Source organism: Heterodontus francisci, unplaced genomic scaffold (assembly GCF_036365525.1).
Source record: "Heterodontus francisci isolate sHetFra1 unplaced genomic scaffold, sHetFra1.hap1 HAP1_SCAFFOLD_102, whole genome shotgun sequence".
Classification (NCBI taxonomy): domain Eukaryota; kingdom Metazoa; phylum Chordata; class Chondrichthyes; order Heterodontiformes; family Heterodontidae; genus Heterodontus; species Heterodontus francisci.
Genome location: NW_027140380.1, coordinates 2,944,573 through 2,953,729, shown reverse-complemented (window position 1 = coordinate 2,953,729; position 9,157 = coordinate 2,944,573). Strand labels below are relative to the sequence as shown.

The window sequence follows — 9,157 nt, the reverse complement described above, 5'->3', positions numbered from 1 at the left end:
TAGATTGGAAAATTCAGATGGGCAGAGGTAGCCTAGATGAGGAATACATAGAATGTTTTGGGGATAATTTCTTGGAACAATACATTCTGGAGCCAACCAGAGAGCAGGCTATACTAGACCTGGCATTGTGCAACGAGATAGGATTAATTAATGACCTCATAGTTAAGGTGCCCCTAGGTAGTAGCGATTATAATATGATTGAATTTTACATTCAGTTTGAGGGAGAGGAGAGTGGGTCCCAGACTAGTATTTTAAATTTAAATAAGGGCAATTATAAGGTCATGAAAGCAGAGCTAGCTAAAGTGAACTGGCAAATTAGGTTAAGGGATAAGTCAATAGAGATGCAGTGGCAGACATTTAAGGGGATATTTCAGAATACACAGAATAGATACATTTCAACGAGAAAGAAAAGTTCCAAAGGTGGGACTCACCATCCATGGTTCACGAAAACAGTTAAAGATACTATCAAACTTAAAGAAAAAGCCCATAATTGTGCAAAGGTGGGAGGCAGGTCAGAAGATTGGACAGAATATAAAAAAAACAGCAAAGAATGACTAAAAGATTGATAAGGAAGGTAAAATTAGAGTATGAGAGAAAGCTCGCAAGAAATTTCAAGACAACTAGTAAGAGTTTCGATAGATATTTTAAAAAGAAAAGAGTTAACAAAGCGACTGTTGGTCCAATAGAAAGTGTGTCTGGGGAATTAATAATGGATAATTAAGAGATGGCAGATGAATTGAACAGATACTTTGCATCGGTCTTCACTATTGAGTATACAAATAACATCCCAGTATTAGCCGTATATCAGGAAATTGAAGGGATGGAGGAACTCAAGAAAATTACAATCACCAGGGAAGTGGTACTAAACAAATTGTTGGAGCTGCGGGTTGACAAGTCGCCAGGTCCTGAATTGGCTAGTGAGATAGTTGATGCGCTGGTTTTAATATTCCAAAATTCCCTAGATTCGAGAAGGTTCCGTTAGATTGGAAAAGAGTGAATGTAACTCATTTATTCAAAAAGGGAGGGAGACAGAAAGCAGGAAACGACAGGCCAGTTAGCTTAACATTTGTCTGAGGGAAAATGTTTGGAGCTATTACAGAGGATGTTATAGCAGGGCATTTAGAAAAAATTAAGGTAATCAGGCAGAGTCAACATGGTTTTTTGAAAGGGAAATCATGTTTAACCAATTTATTGGAGTTCTTTGAGGGAGTTACATGTGCTGTGGATAAAGGGGAACCAGTGGATGTATTGTATTTTGATTTCCAGAAGGATAAGGTGCCATATCAAAGGTTATTGCAGAAAATAAAAGCTCATGGTGTCGGGGGTAACATATTGGCATGGATAGAAGATTGGCTAGCAGACAGGAAACAGAGAGTCAGCATAATTGGGTCATTTTCTGGTTGGCAAAAAGTAACGAGTGGTGTGCCACAGGGATCTGTGCTGGGGCCTCAACTTTTTACAATTTATATAAATGACTTAGATGAAGGGACCGAAGGTATTGTTGCTAAATTTGCTGATCACAAAGATTGGTAGGAAAGTAGGTTGTGAAGAGGACATAAGGGGGCTACAAAGGGATATAAATAGGTTAAGTGATTGGGCAAAGACCTGGCAAATGGAGTATAATGTGGGAAAGTCGGAAATTGTCCACTATGGCAGGAAGAATAAAAAAGCATATTATCTAAATGGTGAGAGATTGCAGAGCTCTGAGATGCAGAGGGATCTGGGTGTCCGAGGGCATGAATTGCAAAAGGTTAGTATGCAGGTCCAGCACGTAATTAGGAAAGCTAATCGAATGTTATCATTTATCACCATGGGAATTGAGTACAAGAGTAGGGAGGTTATGCTTCACCTATGCAGGACATTGGTGAGACCTCTTCTGCAGTACTGAGTACTGTACTGGTCTCCTTATTTGCGGAAGGATGTAAATGCATTGGAGGTAGTACAGAGAAAGTTTACGAGACTAATACATGGAATGGGTGGGCTGTCTTACGAGGAAAGATTGGACAAGCTAGGCTTGTCTCCGCCAGAGTTTAGAAGAGAAAGAGGCGACATGATTTGTTATTTAATTTATTAATTAACAAATTAGCTATCCTCCAGTCTTCCGGTACCTCACCCGTGGCTAACGATGATACAAAAATCTCTGCCAGCGCCCCAGCAATCTCCTCCCTTGCTTCCCATAGCATCCTAGGATACATCTGATCAGGCCCTGGGGATTTATCCACCTTAATGCGCTTCAAAACCTCCAACACCTCCTCCTTTGTAATGTTGATATGCTGCAGGATATCGCTGTTCCTTCCTTGAACTCACTAGCTTCCATGACCTTCTCCACGGTTAATACAGACGAGAAATATTAATTTAAGACCTCGCCCATTTCGCGTGGCTTCACACATAGATTGCCACACTGATCCTTAAGGGGACCTACACTCTCCCTAGCTACCCTTTTACTCTTAATACACTTATAGAATCTTTTAGGATTCTCCTTTATCTTATCTGCCAGGGAAATCTCATGGCCCCTTTTCGCCCTCCTAATTTCCTTCTTAAGTATACTCCTATATCCCCTATACTTCTCGAGGGACTCGCTCGATCCCAACTGCCTATACCTGACGTATGCCTCCTTCTTTGTCCTGACCAGACCCTCAATATCCCTCGTCAACCAAGGTTCCCTAAACTTGCCAGCCTTGCCCTTCCATCTAACAGGAACATGCTGGCCCTGAACTCTTCCTATCTCACTTTTAAAAGCCTCCCACTTGCCAGACGTCCCTTTACCTGTAAACAGCCTCTCCCATTCAACTTTTGAGAGTTCCTGTCTGATGCCATGGAAATTAGCCTTCCCCCAATTTAGGACTTCAACCTGAGGACCAGTCCTATTCTTTTTCATAACTATCTTGAAGCTAATAGAGTTATGGTCACTGGTCCCAAAGTGCTCCCCCACTGCCATATCAACCACCTGCCCATCCTCATTTCCTAAGAGGAGATCGAGTGTAGCCCCTTCTCTAGTCGGGCCATCCACGTACTGCTTCAGAAAACTATCCTGGACTCACTTAACAAATTCTTCCCCATCTGATCCCTTAGCACTAAGGCAGTCCCAGTCAATATTAGGGAAGTTAAAATCACCTACTATTACAACCCTATAATTCCTATACCTATCTGTGATTTCCCTACATATATGCTCCTCCACTTCCCTCTGACTATTGGGGGGCCTATAGTATAATCCCATCAAAGGGATCACCCTTTTATTATTTCTAAGTTCTACCAGTATGGCCTCACTGGACATTCACCCCGGGATATCCTCTCTAAGTACTGCCGTGATGTCCTCCCTAATCAATAGTGCAACTCCCCCTCCTCTCTTACCTCCACCTCTGTCACGCCGGAAGGATCGGTACCGCGGAACATTGAGCTGCCAGTCCTGCCCATCTCTCAACCACGTTTCCGTAATAGCTACAATACCACAATCCCATGTACCGATCCATGCTCTGAGTTAATCTGCCTTACCTGTAAGGATACTTGCATTAAAGTAAATGCAGTTTAGCCCACCAGACCTTCCACGCTCCCTGTCCTGCCCCTGCCTGGCCTGCCTACTGGACTTGCTTGCTTTAACCTCTCCATTTGCCTCAACTACCTCATCGGAGAGACTACTACTTTGGATCCCACCCCCGCTGCAAGACTAGTTTAAACCCTCCAGTGTATTGCTATAAAATCTCCCTACAAGGATATTTGTCCCCTTCCAGTTCAGATGCAACCCGTCCCTCTTGTACAGGTCACCTCTGCACCAGAAGAGATCCCAATGATCCAAGTACCTGAAGCCCTCCCGCCTTCGCCAGTCTTCAGCAATGCATTCATTTGCCGAATCCTCCTATTCCTACCCGCACTAGCACGTGTCACAGGGAGTAATCCTGAGATTACAACCCTAGAGGTCCTGCTCTTTAACCTTTTGCCTAACTCCCCATATTCACTTTGCAGAACCTCCTCTCTCTTCCTGCCTATGTCGTTCGTACCAATATGGACCACGATCTCTGGCTGCACACCCTCCCCTTTCAGAATTTCCGGCAGCTGCTCCGAAACATCCTTGACCCGAGTATTAGGGAGGCAACATACCATCCTGGAGTCTCGTTTGCGGCCACAGAAACGCCTATCTGCACCCCTTATGATAGAATCCCCTATCACAATAGCTCTACCACCCCTTTTCCTCCCCTGCTGTGCAGCAGAGCCCTCCGTTGTGGCACGGACCGCGCTGTTGCTCTTTTCCCCTGGGAGGTCTTCCCCCCAACAGGAACCAAAGCGGTGTATCTGTTTGAGAGGGGGATGGCCACAGGGGACTCCTGCACTACCTGCCTGCTCCTACTATTCCATCTGGTGGTCACCCATCCCTTTTCTGCCTGTGCATCCATTACTTGCGGTGCGACCACCTCACTAAACATGCTATCCATGACACCCTCAGCTTCGTGGATGCTCCACAGTGAAACCACCCGCAGTTCCAGCTCCATAATGCGAGTAGCCAGTAGCTGCAGCTGGATACACTTCCTGCACACATGGTCGTCATGGAGACTGGGAGGGTTCCTGAATCCCCACATAGCGCAGGAGGAGCATATCACGGGGCTGAGCTCTCCTGCCATGACTTACCCTTAGATTAATTGGTTACTCCCTTAATTAAAAAATACTAATGACACTAGGGGCCTTGTTCTACCCACTACAATCTAAAGTCCTTCATAAGCTACACTGAATAAAAAAACACTTTAGTAGTACTCATCTTATCAGCAGAGGTTTTTTTTCAAGTAAAAAACTTTGCCCTTTTCTTCAAGATATTTAAATACACTAACAGCAGTGACTCACCAAACAATCACCTTGCAGCTCTCCTCTGACATCACAGTTGGCTTCTTTTTTTTCAAAACTCCAGCACACTGGAAGATCTCCACTCCACTCCTGGAAGGTAAGAGACTGGGCCTCGATCCTCGGATTGGATTTATAGGCTCCGCTCTCAACATTCTCCTCATATCGGTCCATATAGGTCTGCTCCGCTCCGCTCCTCTCCGCTCCCGGAAGGTAATTCACCAGCTTTTGCAGAAAAGTAGGTCTTCAGCTGTTGCAGTACCTGTTAGAAAGATAGTCTAAGCTATTCTGAAGTCATCTTAAAATGTCATCTACATGGAAGCAGGATTTTAAAGGATAAGATGTAGTTTTTAAAAGTCACTTCAATCTTGTTAATAAAAAGTCAGATGTAAATTTAAGAACTCTGATCAGGCTATGCTAAAAAGTTACATACAATTAAGAAATAAAATACAACATTTAAAATGTCTGAACTCCCTCTGAAAGTTGACAACTGCTGCTGCCGGAGTCTTCCTGGAATAGTGGAGCTGTTGTGTCAAAAGAAAAGTCCTTCCCGAGCAGCCCTGAGCCTGTTGGTACCGGCTTTAATCCAACCCAGGTAAAAATCAGGGTACATTGTGGGCAATGAGCCCAAATTGCTGAACTACAGGTCCCTGTCACTTTAAAGAGTGGGCTGGTGCGATTATGATCAGAGGCTCCTTCTAAGCACATTTCTCACCACCACAACTTCCAGATGCTGGTGTTAGTGTGTGCATGTACTAGCAGTTGCAGTGCTGTTCAGACCTCAATAGCAGTGAAAGTCTCAGAGTTCACCGCTATTGGGGCTGTAAAATCCAGGCCAATATCTCACAGTCCTGTTAGATTTGCTCTCCCTCTGTACAAAATCAAACTCCACACATTGTCTTTCACTCACTCCTGTTTCCAGCCCTGATGGTGCAGAAATCCCCTCTCAAAGGTACACAATCCAGTTGATTTCTGATCAAATACCTCCTTCCTCATTCAATAGAGGAAACAGAGACATGAACAGGAGTCAGGTGCAAGAAAGTTTCACCAACAGAGCAAAGAAAGGCACCAACAAAAGTCACACCTACTTTCCAAATCATTTCATTGGAATATTCTTTCACTTGTTTTGTCGGATGACTGCAATAAATCTGAAAATGAGCACCATGAGGTTTGTGTTCACTCGTCACTTGTTCTCCTGTGTTTGTCTGTCAGGTTTGTAATTCAGTTTGTATTGGATATTGAAGAGAATCTCTTTTCAAGATGATTACACATTGTACTGTGTTTAAAGCAACCAACTTGGAAAATGGCAGAAAATGAATGTTTCAATACCTGTGTGACCAGATTCTTCCAATGCTTTTCAACAGTTAGATTGATGATTCTTGTAATCTGTATCCTGTGGAGAATGGGAGAGGAGAATAAAAACATGGTGCATGAACAGGACAGACTGTGTAAAATGGGAGCACAGAAATACTGCCACCTCATTGAAAGTTAATGAGATTTATTCGAAGTCAGACACCTGTCCACAATGAACAAGTGAATACATTAATTGTCCACTTTCAATCTAAATGGGACTGAGGTTCCAACAGAGAAGTTTTCTGGAAAATACCTGCTGCAGTTTTAAAACTGATGAACTGGAACATCTCATACTAACTTTCAAATAACTGTCGTGATTGTATAGTTCCCATAGTGGAAAGAAGGAGTTGTTTATAAATATAAGCAGAAAGACACATTTGTGGATTGGCGAATGAACTTTATCTTTCTGAAATGTATTTGTCCATTGGTTGCAGGTCACTGGAAATTCTTTTTTACATTTCAATTGCAGCAGCAGTTAGCAGCAAAATGTCTGATTAATCAGAGTAGTGGGTCTGGGAAACACTTAAACAGCCGTGACCCTGTAAAACAGAACTCCAAGTAATAGTTTAAATAAGGCACTGAACTGACAGAGCAGTAAAGGCCTGCTCAGGTCAGGAAAAAAAACCCGACACGAACCTGACAGAACCACATTGGACCCGAGCCTGACCCGGCCCGAGTATCTCCATTTATTCCCACGCCCAAACTAACCCGAGCCTTACCCGACCACCGGAATGTTCACTTTATCTACCTCCCGATTCCGTATCTGCAGGAAGCTGCAGCTTGAGCGCAATGACGTCATAGAGATGCTCACTTGCTCACTGCGCAGACTCAGAGTTTCCCTCCTTAATGACCCGGACTCCCGGCTTTGGTTGGCTTTTCAACTTTTGACACTTATTAAACTCAACTTCCCAGCAAAGTTAAATGTAATTCTTACTGTGTGTGTCCGACACGGACTCAGACCAACCTGGACCCAGCCTGACCTGAACCTGACCCAACCTGACCCGAGCCCGAAAGCCAGAACCGGAAGAGCGACCCGACATGACCCGAACCCGACACAGGTCGTCGGGTTCAGGTCGGATTGCAGGCCTTCACAGTGTGGAGGTCAGATGAGGATTGAATTAATTTCAATCACTGAATCTAAACAAGAAGTAAATCTGTCAGGAATTGAACACTTTGCTTTATCTGTGAGCTTGTGGCACAACGGTAGCGCGTCTGACTCCAGATTAGAAGGTTGCGTGTTCAAACCACGTCAGGCTCAGTTGTGTTTTACAGCAGCTCAAGTTCCTGGATTTTATATCAGAAGAGAGTTCCATCGATTGGAATGTTCAGTGAATGGTTGAATTTCAAGATCAACTTTAATAGATTAAAGTCCTGATTTCTGGTTCCGTTCCATTTCCATGCTCAGTTCTTATTTCACACTGTTTTATATCAGAACAATGTTTCAGGGATGTGATGTGTCCATTGTTTGTACAATCGCTCTGTCACCCAGTGTGAGAAATAAAACACAAACCGCCCAGCGTGCAGCTCAAACCCATACCTGGCTCTGTCTATAGGCCGCTTAGTTCAGTTGGTTAGGACGCAGTGTTGGTAACAACAAGGCTGTGGATTTGATCCCCATGTGCGCTGTCACATGGTCAGTCAATAATTTGACACATTTTTGTTACACTTAAAATCCAACTTTTGGATGCAAACAAGTTTACATAAAATGTCAAAGGGAATTTATTTTGAATAACATCCATTGTATCTTTGTCACTGATCTGGAGTAACACAGAATTCTTTCCAATTATCTTCCGTTTGCTGATAAACGTTGAACTCGTGGCCTGTTCTCGTTAATGGTCACGAGCAACAAAAACAGACGGAGCAAGTCTGACCACCCAGAGATGTGGAAAAGGCTTCAGTTTGGGGCAAATGCAGCAAATCAAATGTTCACCCGGCCCCGAAAGATTCAAAAACAGGGGAAAAGGACACAGGGAGATAGACAATAAGCTAAATCAGACAATGTAAATATTTCCCATCCTTGATATCTCTCTATTCCAATCCAACCTTCAGAGTTGGGTAAATAATTTCAGTGTAAATTGTGCAGCTCAAGAGTCAAAACCAAAGGGTGATGCAGAATAAAGGAGAACTGCCAAAACCCCAGATTGAACCAGGGATCTTCAGTCTAACACACTCCCAACTGAGCTATTTCAGTCTCACAGGCTTGGGATGATAAGTGGCAAGTAACATTCGCACCACACAAGTGCCAGGCAATGACCATCTCCAACAAGAGAGAATCTAACCATCTCCCCTTGACATTCAATAGCATTACAATCACTGAATCCCCCACCATCAACATCATGGAGGTTACCATGGGTAGCCATACAAATAACGTGACAAGAAGAGCAGGTCAGAGGCTTGGAATCCTGAGGTGAGTAATTACAGTGCACCTGTTGGCTCCACCCCAGGGGCTGAAATTGTTCTGTAAACCATGAAGCAGCTTCCTCTCAAATCCCAGGTTTATGAATAAATCCTCTTACAAAAGCCCCAAAGTGTGATATATTCCTCTCACTCATCCATGACTCCTGACTCCCCAAAGCATGTCCACCATCCACAAGGCACAAGTCAAGAGTGTGATGGAATATTCTCCACTTGCCTGGATGGGTGCAATTCCAACTCAAGAATCTCAGCACCGCCAGGACAAAGCAGCCCGCTTGATTGGCACCCCATCTGCAAACATTCACTCCCTCCACCATCGGAACACAGTTGCAGAGTCTGTACCGTCTACAAAATCCACTGCAGCAATGCACCACAACTCCTTAGACAGCACCTTCCAAACCAGTGACCTTTACCACCTAGAAGGGCAAGGGCAGCAAATACAGGGGATACCACCACATGCAAGTTCCCCACCAAGCCACACACCATCCTGACTTGGAACTATATCGCCGTTCCTTCACTGTCGCTGGATCAAAATCCTGGAACTCCCTTTCTCACAGCACTG

General features: G+C 44.1%; 1 non-coding gene across 1 annotated transcript; it reads left to right on the top strand.

The window, feature by feature from the left end:
• The first annotated feature begins 7,366 nt into the window (after positions 1-7,366).
• trnaw-cca (transfer RNA tryptophan (anticodon CCA)) lies at positions 7,367-7,438 on the top strand. The gene has a single exon. It is a non-coding gene; the product is annotated as a tRNA-Trp (tRNA).
• The last annotated feature ends 1,719 nt before the right edge of the window (positions 7,439-9,157 follow it).